Genomic DNA, 12,970 nt, shown 5'->3' with positions numbered 1-12,970 from the left:
CAGAGGTTAAATTAAGTTGAGTCGCTTAAGGACTCTACAAAAGGCTAAAGGGACCTGTTTTTTAAACATGCATTGTTCACAGTTCGGCACCATGACATCTGCATTAGTGCTCCACGTATAACTTCCACATCAAATTCTTGGCTGCAATGTGCCCTAGCTTGTTATTTGATGTTATGTGACCTAGACATGGCAGACGAACGAAACAACAGCAGGTCGGCAATAAGCGGGATAATATCAAAAGTCGTACGTTGTTCGCTCATCACGATAAATATTTCTCGGTTTGCGAAAAATACCACCAAAAAACAGGCGCCGACGCTGCCTGTTACCTCAAAGAAGAAACGGGGGCTCCAAGGAGTCCTATTTTCTCTTCCGAGAGGGCGCTATACGCAGTATTTCAAGGTATTCTGCCGGCTGAGGCAAAGTCAAATTATTGCGCCTCTCTCCACTGTGGTGCCGAATATAAGTATACCTTGTGGCCTTTGGGACAGTTTAAACACTACTTTTTTCAGGCATGATTAACTGTAGTAAACGTTTCCGGTCGTGTATAACATTATTCTTTAGTGGACTCATAGAAAGATGCATAGATATAATTGCAAAACGTATCCATTTCGCATCCAACGGCATCCAACGCTGGCTCTGGCCCGCTGGTGCAACGTGCCGCTGAAGCAACCGGGGAGATGTGGGGAGGGCTGGAGTGGGAAGGTATTTTAGAAACTTCCACCTAGCTGACATGTCTATTTCGTGAGCTGCTGAAGTGCTGATAGGCTGGGGGCGCCGGTCGACTCCGGACGCGTAACCCAGCCCAGCCAATAAGAACTTCAGCAGCAGGCGAAATGACCATGTCCACTATATGTCCACACTTACAGATTACTGCCCTCCCTCCAGACGGGTGGAGGGAGGGCAGTAATCCCACCCCTCCCTGGACGCGGCGACATATATTGTACTGTTCAGCCTGCTCCGTAAGTTCAAGTGCTCACCTTCGTGAGCCTGTTATGGCATCCACATATCGGGTGATTATGTAATATATTCCGTTCCGTGTCGCTAAACAAAATGGCGCTTGTTTGAGCGAAAATGCAATTCCATATGAACAGAAAGTGAACCGCTTGTAGCGGATATACAGAAGTTAGCAAAAGGATAGCTTATTTGATACATATAATTACGAGTAGAGGACGGCTAAGTAGTAAATGCTAAAATAACTCCTCCCAAAATTGCCAGAGGAGCAATGATGACCGAAGTTGAGGAAGTCGCTGCCCTTATAGTTCCGAGAGTGCAAGCAGGCCTTCAGAATGCTTTCGTCGGAAGGCTGTCTCCATAATCAAGATCACTATTTTCTTGTTTAGCGGCACCTTAATAAACAAAGGGTTTAGTGTTAGCGTGGGATAGAGTCCAAAGGTTTTACAACGATGCCTGCCGAGCTGTTTTGAGAAGATACGATAAAGATTGTTTGCTCATCGTTGCTTTTTGACCCTTCGCACTCGCGCTATCTCGTTGCCATAGCTGCGTTACTAAGCCCATACATCGCCGCTGTGTGCTCCAGTGCCAAGCTCGCTATACTGTAGCAGCGTTGGTCTTAATTTTAAAGTGCAGCTGGAAATCATTGAAACCATCAGGCAAACATGCTATCAATGTTAATTAAGAATGGACAACTATGCACATGATATTATATTTTGAAAGGACGTAGAAAAAATGCACTGGTTTTGATCACTTCCATTAACTAGTCCAATAAAACACTATGAGCCCCCTTAAGCGGTGCCTGTAAATTATTTCGGAGCTTTTGTTGTGGGTCGCATCATAGAAATTCGACCCGTAACATCATAGAAAATTTACAAAACGACTGTCAGACATTCGCTGCTTTTCAAATACGGGTAATCCAACAAATAAATGCTAAATGTCAAAGCAACCAGTTGCCTTATAATACGTCCCGGCTCATCGTGAATTTAAGAGGACGATTTACCATTGGCGCATCTATCAAGATGCATAGCAGCAAAAAAATTGCGTTGGCCGGCATAACCGCTCTACCCAGCTTTATTAAAAGGGACTTACAAACAATTTTCATGGTAGCCACTTTTTTTAGCGCAATAGAAAGCTTACCTGTCAGAGTGTCTAATCATGAAACGGTCACGGGCAAAACGCCATGGAAAATGTTTTATTTGAACCTTTTTATTTGCAGTGATGATGATGATGATGATGATGATGATGATGATGATGATGATGAATCAACATTTATTGGTCCCGAAATAAATCAGTGGTGCACGCAGGCACCAGACGGGGTGGTTCCCTTGTTACGGGACCCATATGTTCCCAGCAGCTCCTGACCCCTGTCCGTCAGTGCGAGCTGAATCGATAGGGTGGAGCTGGATAACAAGGTCTCCAATCGCTCAAGGAGTTGGGGATTGGGGGTGTTGGTTGGCAGGGGAGGAGGGGGGGTCCTGAGTTATGTGCATTCTGCCAAGACGTGCGGCAGGGTGCCCTTTTCTCTTTTGCAAAAAACTTGGGGTGGGGAGCCTGGGGTGGGGTGCGGGAGTGGGGGCCGTGCTTGCATGACATGACTGACATAGCATGATATGACATAACATTCACTACACGACATAAATGTCATGATCTTATGCCGGTCGTGATGTCATCAGGGTCGTTTCTTTAACTAGATATACATCAGGATAGGTATGACATGAATGACATGGCACGACCTGAATGGTATGATATGTATATCATATGACGTGCGTGGCATGACCTGTCATTACATCACTATGATTAAATGTCGTGACAAGACATGAATGATGACATGTATGGCATCACATGACGTCGTCTGGCGTCTGCCGCAGCAAGGCTCGCCTAACACACACAATTGCTTACATTGTAGAAACATGTTCGCCCATCCCACGACTTTTTGAAGAGCCGTAAACGATGCCAGACAGGCAGTCGCCTGCAAAATGCTTCGCATAACATTGATTCCCACTGTAGATGGGATTTGCTTATGCTTCTTTTCTTGTATTTATTTACTGCCTGTACACCGTCAATTTTGACAACGATCGTGATATGCCTATTAATACAGGTTCATTTAACCACAAACAAACATGAATAACCTACTTGAAGAAAGAACAACAAAAAAACCCGGAAGTAAAAACTTTCTCCAACATACAAGTTAATCTAATATGGTAAGCCAGTGTGGCCGCTCAGGTTGCGCCTTGTAGGCCTCACGGATGTACGCAACGCTTCCGATATAGGTTTCTCTGGGAGAACGTGCATTAGTGACATGCTAGTGCATCATGCCACTAATCTACTGTGGCAAGTGAAACCAAAAAGGTGGACCAAGTTGCAGGTAGTGAAAAATGCCGCTGGGTAAATTTCTTCTCACACTTTTAAGATAATCGTAGCATTTACATAACGCTACTCTACAGCTTTTAATGCTGTTTTATATCATTATGCGGCTAATGTACGAGAGGTAACGAAACGGGTAGTTCCGAGAAAGCAGTGTACCACTACAACATGTCCTTCATGTGGGGACACCTGAAGCTTTTGCCGAGGGACAACGAAGAAGAACTAGCTCTATATGAAAATAGAATCTGCTCTTCCGCTGCTGAAGAGTTCAGGCGTCAGCAATGAGTGAGTCAGGTATGGCCTCTGGAGCAGAAGATTAGGAAATGCCACCCCTGTTACTGTCACTACACAGAACATTTGCTTTTGCAAAATGAAATGAGTTCAGCGTAAAACGTTGGTGGCGCATATACGGAAGCTTGTCATAGTCTATTCAGTTACATAAGTACAAAAGACATGGATAACCGGTAAGCGTGGAAGACCAAATCTGAATCACCGAAGAATCCTTAAGCTGCCATACCGACCGTACTTAGAAAAAGTCCTCTATATACTTCATAGTAATCGAGAGTAGAGAAAGGAAGTATAAGAATCTCACATACTGTGAGAATGATATACATTGAGCTTTTCTGATGTAAATGCTTGTGTGAATGGTAAATATTTTGACGTTATGTGATAATACAACAATTTATATACCAGCGCACGTTAAGTACATGACATTTTTACGTTATTTAGATGATCTGCGGTTGTCATGCATATGATAATATTGGTTGTTTTGAAGCCATATTACAAAGTGCCAAGAAAAGTGATTGTGACCGCATTCGAAAAACTGGACAATTGCCCTTTTACAGAGCAGAAAGCTCTAAGACACTGGTCCAGACGGGCTTCTGCGCTCAAGGCCTTAAGGGCTTTGCTGAAGTTTTTAAGGACATGCGAATTGTGCAACCGTCTCTGCTGCAGCGTGTAGTATCGCGTTACTGTTTGAATTTTCCGGTTTCCTTCTTCTCCGCTTGTTCTTCTTTCTCCTTTTAGCCCCTTCACCTTTTTCCCCAGCAAAGGGTAGCCAGCCAGTACTTACACTGGCTAATTTTCCTGTGCTTCCTCCACTTTGTCCTCCCCCCCCCCCCTGAAGCCATACACGAAAATCGATTATGTTGCCTTCTTTATTCCTTGATTCCGTGATCTAGTTACTTTAACAAAGGCGAATTTCGTTTTGCATACTAATGTCCTTCTGAGCTTTAAAGGGAAGCTGAAGAGTCTGTCGAATTCAATAAGACGCTCATATACGGATGCGGGAACCTTATAAACCATGTAGGTCAAATTTGGTTTTTTTTTTTTCAAATAGGAGCGACGTAATCGTCGGTTGAAATTGCGCTGTAGCTCCGCCCCCCGTCGAATGCCGCGCGCTGCTGCTGACGCTGACGATGCGAGCGGAGACCGGAAACCGCGGTGTTGTGACGTCAACTTTAGTGTTTTGCTCCTTCGCAGCCTGCGCGACCGTGCCTGACCGTGCTTGTTTCTGCGTGCGTGCCGTCGTAATCTGCTTCGATCGACCCTGCATTTCTTTGTTGGTGCGTCTGTGTGTATGTAGAGTGGTGGTCAACGTGGGCAGCATCAACTGATGTGGTGGGCCGATCATGCCGTCTTTCTGTGCAGCCTGCACGAACACCAGCGGCCGCGACGATGTTGTCTTCCATTGCTTCCCACAAGACAAGAAGCTTTTAAGGAAGTGGGAGGCTGCTGTAAAGCGAAAGAATTTCAAGCCCTCAAGAACAACACTGCTGTGCTCCAACCACTTCCGTGACGACGATTATCACCAGAATTTCCACTAGCAGTCTTTCTAAACGCAGCGCGAAAAGATCGGAGCATCGAAAACAAAGACGGCACGAGTGCGGACTGACTGATGATAACTGGTGTTGGAAGGCCTTGTGAATACACGAATTCGCCCAAACCAGGATTTTGATTTACTGCGAGCTCCTTCATGTTAGCACGCTGAACGGAAGGTGCATGTTTATTTCCCGCCCTCGACGCAGGTTTCGTCGCAAAGCGCCGCGAATTTTCTATTTGCACGTGTGTTGTAAAACAGCCTGCACGCAGCTACCATAACGCAGTGCAAATGTACAGTTTGAATGTGCTGGAAAGCCGGCCCACGCCAGGACGCTACGCTCCCCCCGTCTCTCGCGCACAGCGAGAAACCGACCGTCTCACGTAGCCGACGGAATTCGCCGCCTTTACGACTTCGGTTACGAGTAGTGTGCGGATGGCGCACAGATGAAGGTCACTGCACGTACTGCATGAACCGGGAAGCTTTTCACACGTTTGAACCGTCTTTGTAGGTTGCCGACAGCTTTGGACAGCGCACAAATGCCGGCGATCGCATCCCCGCTTACGTTCCACGAGGAGGCATGCAGGAACACAACACTACAGTTGTTTGACCGGAAACGAGCTCACTAGATCGGCGAAAGATCGGCGAGATCACTAGATCGCTTTGCAAAAAACATACTCATCAAAGAGCATTTCCAACATGAGGAGATCCCAAGACTTCGCTTTCGTTCTCGTCGAAAGCACTGATCGCACCAGCATCGTTTGCTTCTTCGAGAGGCCGGCTCTTTGCAATCGGCTCGTACATGTAGGGAGCAACGCCGAACTCTTCAGAAAAACGCGGTCTCTCTAAATTTTCTATTACCTCTTAATTTTCTATTACGGCGCCAAACTACCTGGCACCGCGCTTCATGTGGAGCGGCAGCGGTCGGTCGCTAAAGTTGACGTCACGGGTCGCCCGACCAATCACAGGCGGAAACGAGACGCGCGAGCTGGGCGTGTCCGCTGCTGCACTTTTCGTCGAAATAAAATATATTTGCGCTTTCTTTCGCTCAATTTCGATACAATATTCGAATTCGGAGGGTTGAAAACCATTATGTACACATGTTCACTCATGTTTTCTGGACAACCTTTCAGCTTCCCTTTAAGAATGTAAATGTTTGCTGCTTTGTTAAAGTCCTACTGTGTTATTTCTACGCTGTCTTTATCTCTATTCCTAACTTGATTTTCTTATTCCGTCATATTTATTGAAAATCCGTTGATAGTGTATTGTGTGTATTTGATTGTTATTTGGTTTTTTGTCTGCTTCTAATTTGCTGCTCTGTTTCTGGCCACCTTGTATCTTGGTGTTCCTTGTGTACTTTCTAACAGTAAGTCCCTCAGACGGTGTGATTCTGTGACCTGATTTTGTAATAAAATATGCGACACCTGCAATTCAAAATAAATAAAGAAAGAAAGAAAGAAAGAAAGAAGAAAGAAAGAAAGAAAGAAAGAAAGAAAGAAAGAAAGAAAGAAAGAAAGAAAGAAAGAAAGAAAGAAAGAAAGAAAGAAAGAAAATTTTCATAAACCTGAACAAAGTAAACGATCGTTGTTGTTTCCCATTCGATGGTTAATCGAGGCGTCCATAAGCGAGACGTTCCTAAATCACCGTTTAGCGCGGCACTAAATTATACAAATGCGATTTCTGACATATAAGCTTAGCTCCAGTACGTAAGTAGTTGCTCTTAACGTTAACGCCCCAGCTAGTTCTTGCGCTTTTCTTTTCCGCAACTCAGCCCCACAGTGTGAGACCCCTCTTCTTCACCCCTGCGCCTACAGCGGTAAACACCGATCCAAACCCGGAAGAAGAGCTACATGCAGGTACATATGCTGTACCAGAGTGACATTATAACGCGATGTTGTTATCCAGATCAGTCCGACGGATTTCATCGCATAACCTTCGGGAATGGCCGGTGTTACAAACCAAATTAAAGGTCTTGCGATCGCACATATGGTGTACTGCAGGTTTCAGGATCGGCCCACCAAGTAACCCCCTTTGATTACGTAGTAGTCTCCAGGATCCACAAAGTTTTGATTTCATCATCTCCGGAATCGAACCAGTTTTACTGTTCGGAGCACAGGAGACGCCAAACCTCGGGGAGGTAGGCAAAGAAAGTTTAACTTTTCAAACAGAATGCCTTTTGTCTAATTAAGAAAACTGCCATAATGAACAATGTCACTTTTTGACAGCAAACACCACCTCGTCAGAGCAAAAAGGTTCGGACAGTGGTCACAACAAACATGCGCGCCTAAGGCAGTGACAGCGCTAGTTCGCTTCCTGAGGTTTACGGGCTTGTGAGATAGTGACTGTTATAGTGACGTGTGCCGCTTTAGTTTCGCGCGCCCATTCCAGTTTATATACTCGTCTGTCTCCCTTCCTGTCTATACGAAGGGCCACACACCAAGCCCCATAGGAAACTGTAATACTATAAGATAATTTTTAAAACACTGTCTACGGATCGTTCTGCCGAAATAATATTTCAAATCGGCTTATTATTAGAGGAGATAAAAGAAATTTAACGCACTGTAACCGTACCGTCAGGAGGCGAGCACGAGAACCAACAAAGTTCTTGGATCTTAAGAAAACTAGTGATGACAACCGGCATCTCCTCGTGGTTTACGCCCAGAGAAACATATTTAAATTGTGCGTGCCTGATGCACAGCGTTTCATTAGGAGGGCAGTTTACATGATAAGGAGAATCCGCTAGCTCGTCGTCTCTTTGAAAGTTGTTCACTCGAAATTTTTCTTCTCTACTCGTAACAAGTGGAGAAGAGCCCGGTAACTGAAAAAGGGCGGGTCGCCACACACAGATCTGTGTATGTTTGGGCTTGTGGCAGCTATGTAAGGACGTTTTCTGATTGGTCGCGAGTGGAGAACAATTGCGTGCGTGGCCCGCTAAGTGCCCCTCGTTCCCACCAGGGAGCGCGCTGACGTTAGCGTCGGATCCCGTAGCTAGGCGGCGAGATGAAAGCCTTTCCCTACTTTTCGACGATCCAGAAGCTTTACCTAATTCTTTACGAACTGACACGCTCTATTTCTCTGCCTCGAGTAGCATCCGCAAGCGACGTTCCTTCTCGAGCTTCTCCAATACCGAAACCGAGGCAACTCGTCAATCCACGAGACCAGCCCTTCCTCCCTTTTAAATACGAAAGAATTTCTACGCGTACACAACGTGGAAACCCGTCCGTCCGTCCATCCGTCCGTCCGTCACGTAAGATGATCGCTTTCAATGTAGGGCCCGCAGCAGCGAGCGAATTCTCCTTAGTGCCGCCTTTCGGTTCAACGCGAAGTAAGCGGCGAGAACACAGCGCACACGAAGCTATCAGCAATCGGCACGCTCTGTCCCCATCGCAAATCGCTTTCAAGATAGGGCCCACGCAGGCGCGCTATACGCAGCCGCCCCCGGAGTATGATTGATCACGGTTGGTAATGGTTCGACAGGGACGAATAAGGCTCTTAAGAGCGATAACGGGTTATAATGATCGGAACGTCATCAGCACGCCTGGCGCCCCCACCTGCATCATTAGTTTGCTGGCGTCATGAATTCACCTAGCGCCGCCGTTCGCAGCAGTTCGTGTCGGCTCAGCGTTGCAGTTTAACTGGTCGGATCAAGTTTCATAGCATTGACAATGATGCCGGACTGCGTAGAGACGAGAAAGTGGCAGAATGTTTACGCATATATAGACAACTCCTAGAGGAGTTTCTGCGTAAATGTTTTCTTTTTTTTTCGCGCGGTGCATTAACCAGCGGCGGCGATGGGCGTTCTGCATTGGATAATTTACCGAAGCCACGTGTCATGGTGAGTGACGTTGCTATGTACTGCGTTTTACGTAGTTCAGGACAACATTCATTTGGGCTAGATGGTGCATACTTGAATTACGAAGGAACAGCGCCAACCAAGACGATCACGAGTGGGGAGAACGACACAGGATAAGCACCAACTTCATCTATCTTTATTCACGGAAAAATCAGCAAATATACGGAAAATCACAGACATGCGCACAATGACCAAAATGAAGTTGGCGCTTGTCCTGTGTCGTTCTCCCCACTTGTGATCGTCTTAGTTGGCGCTGTTCCTTCGTAATTCAAGTATGCGCTTTACGTCACAGCGTTTGTGCGTTTTACCCCGACTCTGGCTGAGAGCCGTCTCCCTCCAGAGAAAAGGCGCATGGCGTTTGGTTTAAAATTTCAGCTGTTTTCGTGGGGGCGCACGCAGTGCTTTAATACATTGCAGACACTGTGGTCAGCCCGTACCGTATACGCAGCGCTTGCCTGTTTGAAATGGCCAAACGGGGGAGGGCCCCTTCAGACCTCTTTTTTCTTTCTTGCGAGCTGGGTAGCAAATCAGGTGTTTTCTCGTTAACCTCCCTGCCTTTAGTTTGCTTCCCCATCTCTCTATCTCTATCTCCGTAACCTTGCCCTAGAAGAAGCACTGGTCTTGGTGTGGAAGCGAGTACGTCCAAAGGTTTCACAACAATGCCTACCAAGTTGCTTCGAGACGATACGATAACGATTATTTGCGCATAATTGTTTTTTGACCTTTCGCACTCACGCTATCTCGTCGCGACAGTTGCTTTACTTAGCTCATATGTGGTCGCTGTCCGCTTCGGTAACAAGCCCACAATTGAGGCAAGGTTGGTGGCCCTTAGCACTCGAGGGATCATTGATATCAACTGGGGAAGTACACGTGCCGTGTCTCTCGCCTGTCTAGCCTGCACCGTAAATGGCGGCGAGAATGGGGCCGTGAGTAGAGAGAGGAAGAGTACGGCACTAAAGGAGGAGGTTGTGGAGAGAGAGACGGAGTGAAGGAAAAGCAAGCGTCGCTGCTGTCAGCGCGTGGCCCCAAGGACGTGCGCATACGCAACTGCCGAGTTGGTGGCAGCGTGGTTTCGTGTTATGACTTACGAAGGCGTGCGCTTCAGGCGTGTCGCGGCCCGATGCGCCAGTGACATTTAAGACTTGCCGTCCCAGTGTCCCTCTACAATATACGTCGCATCCTACCAGGGATTTCTTTTTCATTGAAGCAAGGTTACTGCGGTAAGTGCAACATAGGCTGGTATGATCGGCTGAGCAGAAGGGACAATGAGCATGACTTTTTTATCTAGTTTTGTTTCCTTTCTTTTCTTTTTTGGCCAGAGGTTCCTTGAAGCCTGTGAATTCAAGCGTCGCTGTTCTCGCCTAGCAGCAATTTGTAATTATTACTTGCGAAGTGAGATTTAAATTTCAAGTAGTATTGGTGCAATACCTACTGTCAGCTTATTGGGTCGCTTAACGGTGTGGAATGGAGAAATGAATATCTCGCCTCAGAACGACAGAATAACCGTTTTGAAAGCGACCGAATGATGGGCTGTATACCTGCGATGTAATTTTGCCCATTGAAGCACAATGACGGCTTGCAAGGTGCGCAGAGTACACTCTTGGTAGTTTCTGTGTCTGGCTTGCTTTTCGGCTTTTCTGACGCACTGTGCGATGCGTCATCATCTCAGTAGAGAGTGCACGGGATGTAGTAGTGCTTCCTGGCTTTTGACGAACTATACGCCGAACATAGCCATTCCTAAAAACGATCCACAAAAGAATCAGACGAAAGGAATCGGAATAAATTTTGCAATGAAACAGACCTATAATATGTGATCGCTCCGCGAAAAAAAAAAGTGTCGGCTTTCATTTGTTTTTTTTTTCGCTTACCATGAAATGGTTACATCCATGCTGGCTCTGCCCCTGAAATATGTAGCAATAGGATAAATTTTTTTATATGCCTATTAAAACTAGAACAATTTGAAATGGTGATTTTCCTGCAACTGTCATCGTTATTTAAGAAACGGCGCTGAGCGTATTGGAGTTATATTACGACACGTACGCTTAGGTATAACACGTAAATGTTTGTAAATATTTGAGGCACGTGACTTAATCCCTGGATTCGCAGAAGCAAACGCCACCTGCAACTTTTATGTTCACTAATGCACAGAATTGGAACTACATTTTTTTTGTTACTTTTCAGGCCGAAATTGCGATCGCACGCCATGGTGCGGGACTCCGGAATAATTTTAACCACTTGGGATTTTTTAACGTGTACCCAATACCGGCACACGAGCGTCTTTTGCATTTCGCTCCTATTGGAACGCGGCCCCCGTGTCCGGTATTGAACCCGCCACCTAGAGCTCGGTTACCCAACGCCCAAGCAACTGAACAGCGGATGGATGCACAAATTCGCAGTGACCGCAATTGTAGACCGCAAGACACACGCGGTACTTATAAATATATGTACCGCGTATATATTGGCTTGCGTTTTCTAGCAGCTAAAACACTGCGCAACTGCGCCTGACACAAGTATTTAGGCGAATGTATAAGCATAGTTTCAGTGTATATGGATTTTATCACCCGCAATCGCAGTTGCTGCGTGAATTGCATTCAAGTTTACGCAGGAGGGGCGAATAAAGCATCTTGCTTCAACGGTACTTAAATTACTTAATAGCTTTCAAAAATCAGTGTATATAAGTTGACGGAAGCAATGTTTTGTTACTTTTGTAGTTGTTGTTTGGAGGATGGGAGGGGAGATTTCCGGAGGTTCTCGAAAGATCTTTCAGCGAATTCTCGCGGTTTTCTAACGTGCAAAGCATTTCTAAAACTTTAATACAAGAATAAGCTTGTCTATTAGCGTTAATTAGGCTTCATTATTGCTATTGGAGGCTAGCTAAGCATGCTCGCTATGAAACTTTGTGGCTGTCTTACGCGGCCTCTGAAGATCTGCTGGAACACTAGCAAATAACCAGTTCTATGTGCAAATTTTAGAACAGGCAACCGAATGTTTGTTATGAGTTTTATGTGACGGGCAAATTCCCTCAAAGGCATCGCAAATCGACTACCCGCAACCGCGTCAGGGGTGCTTCGAGCATTCATTACAGCTTGCATCTAAAGAATTCGCGATAAGTATTACTATCGAATCATTATTCTATAGTTTGTATCTTGACCCTACTCTCCTTTCGGCAATTTAAATATAGGTTAACAAAGTGCCCTATACATTTCTATAGTATGTATTATTAACGTACAACTGAATGGCTGAACATCTACGGTTAGGTATACTGCAGTTGGCCTATCAGAACAGAAGCAGCCTTTAGCCGAAGTGACCCGTCGTCATGATGCATCCTTCGCTTCCGCATCTATAGGCTCACGGCGTCGACTACCGTTAGCAGTGGGTATACATTCTTACAATGGCACAGAGACGTTCAAAATCCAGGTTGTCGCAATTATCTTGGATCCTTCGTTACAGACACTGTTCTTCTACCTGGAAACTGCAGTGGTGACGTAGTGGCTATGGCGTTAAGCCGCTAAGCCCGAGGGCGCGGGATCGAATCCCGGCCGCGTCGACCGTGTTTCAGGAGAGCACGTTGTTGGGCGAGTCGGTCGTACATACTTAAAGAAGGGAATTGCGCTAAAAAACACACGGACGAGTAAGGACATGGAGTAAGGATGTCCTTACTCGTCCGTGTCTTTTTTAGCGCAATTCCCTTCTTTAAGTATGTTCGACCGTGTTTCGATGGGGGCGAAATGCAAGAACGCTCTTGTGCGGAGCATTGGATGCAGGTTAAGAGACCCCCATGGGGTAGAAAGTAATCCGCAGTCCCCTATTACGGCACGCCTCATAATTATATGGTGGTTTCGGCATTTAAAACCCGAAAACTTTTTTTTTCTACATGGTATGTTTTTCTTAGACGTGAGTGATCAAGAGGTGAAAGACCACTTGTTCGTATACGTTGTCAGTTTCACTGCGTAGTACTAAGTTGCAATTTCTCATAAGCA

Source organism: Dermacentor albipictus, chromosome 1 (genome assembly GCF_038994185.2).
Source record: "Dermacentor albipictus isolate Rhodes 1998 colony chromosome 1, USDA_Dalb.pri_finalv2, whole genome shotgun sequence".
Classification (NCBI taxonomy): Eukaryota; Metazoa; Arthropoda; class Arachnida; order Ixodida; family Ixodidae; genus Dermacentor; species Dermacentor albipictus.
Note: the sequence above shows the minus strand (reverse complement) of the source record.